Source organism: Pinus tabuliformis, chromosome 6 (assembly GCF_031772625.1).
Source record: "Pinus tabuliformis cultivar Carrire ecotype Pingquan chromosome 6, CPIR1, whole genome shotgun sequence".
NCBI lineage: Eukaryota > Viridiplantae > Streptophyta > Pinopsida > Pinales > Pinaceae > Pinus > Pinus tabuliformis.
Genome location: NC_142292.1, coordinates 1,296,420,521 through 1,296,422,585, shown reverse-complemented (window position 1 = coordinate 1,296,422,585; position 2,065 = coordinate 1,296,420,521).

Genomic DNA, 2,065 nt, shown 5'->3' with positions numbered 1-2,065 from the left:
CCTCCCTTTGCTTTCCTTTTTCTCCCTAGGCTTTCCATTTGATTATATAGACTGCAGCACACCCTTTCAACTCTGATCTCATGCACACACCAAGTCTGTGGACAAGGGGTTAAATAACAACGCAATGAAAGGGATGACAACGCGATGAAGTGGGGTGACAACGCGATGAACATAAAAAACTGATAGTGTTTTCACAAAGTTTGACTTTGGGTTTTGGGAAATATCTCATGCTCTCACAACTCTTTTACATGCCAAATCAAACATCTGGGCGTATACAAAGGAAGTTAGGCCAAATTAACAGGAAATTTGACTAATAGGATATGTTAGACACATATCAATTCATACAAACCTACATACAAACCCTCAACATTTCAAAATATCTGAAACACAGACCAACAACACACAGGATTTTGCACAGTAATTACACAACAAACGCACACAATCATTTACTAATCAATGTCTTATTGATTTTCTAAGAAAAGTTGTGGATGGAGAACATATTTCCTACCTCAGACGACATGAAAGATTGAGAGAAATAAGTGGAAGACTGACATCGACCTCTGTAGAGTGTTTGAACTAGTTACAAAGTAGTAGCACAACGTCTATGTGGCTCGGAGTTTGCGCAATGACCTTCTTCCACTTGAACAACACTTCCCTTCGACCTTCCTGTTGTGGCTAAATATTACACCTACATCACAAGTGCAACAGGAGGCAAGGAAAGCTCCCTAGAGACAACCTATGGGTTGATTGAAGACCAGTGCCTAGGACATTTTGGGTATAGGAATGCTTGTGAGATGTTTCAAAAGGGGTGTGCAACCCTCCAATTGTCATAAAATTGAGATGGTGGTCAAAGGGTTTAGTTCCGGTTTTATGTGCCTTTAACGAGGGAATTTCATGCTAATTTAAGGAATTAAGAGGAGGGGTTATATGGGACAACTTCAAAGAGGGATGGATTCTTCTTCTGCTAGCCTACACATGGAAATGGAACAGTTTAAACTGAAGTTGAAATGATGATGGAGAAGAGTAGGAGAAGGAGGAAATCAGTTGCAGAAGGCTGAGAAACAGAATCTTCAGCCACTAATTTCCAATAGAAAGATGGAAGAATAGGAAGGTGGGATGACAACAACAGAGGGAGCTGTTCGAAGGTTTCAAACTGCATATTAATGGGTATCATACTCTGTTCAATAGTTGAGGCAATTATGGGCTACCACAGGTACTGTAAGCTATTTATAAACACTAGTAAATCTGAAATAGAACAGGTACTAAGTGCATATAAAATAACTGAAGTAAATCTAGAGGTTCACACAGGTACACTCTCCTATCTATCAGCGCAGATAAATCCATTAGCAACCAGAACAATGACAACAACCTTGATACTGTTTTGAGGAAGAAATACATAATGAAATGAAGTTACAAAAAGGGAAAGACTTACTGCCCATAACAAGTTTGGAATCAACAAAGGAAAAAGCTATATGCTTCAAAGCCCAATAACCAATCCTTTATTCAGTCCTCAAATCATTGAAACCCCCATTACAAATAGATAGAATTCAAAGCGGTATTACAGAGATCAGCCCTCTTAGGTCTTTGAATCTTTGTAACAGCACTCCCAAATCAACCCCCTCTTACATATCGCTTCAACCCTTTTATAGGAGGAGAAGGGGAGGATTTCATTAATGTTTACAAAAATCCAAGTCTAAGCCCTCAAATGTCATGCAAGATGAGCTGTTGTGGCTCTGTCAAGCTCTGCCCCTCGAAAAGTAATTACAATAGGGTTAAATCCCCCTTTCAAAAAATCAATTATTAATACAAAGAGGAAGAGGATTGAGAAAGGAAGGAGGAGATGTCTTGCTGATGTTTTAGTGGAAGTCGCTTGTTAAGCCACGTTCTTGCTGTTCTAAGCTTCCTTTGACAATTTAAGGCATTTTGATGGACGTTGAGTCATTTCAGCAGTGAAAATTCGTGTGGCGCCAACTGATAAGGCATGGTAGGCCGTCTTTCTCTTGATTATGCCCATACTTCATTAATTTCCAGCAGCCACCACCTCGATCTGTGAAAATCTCTATGT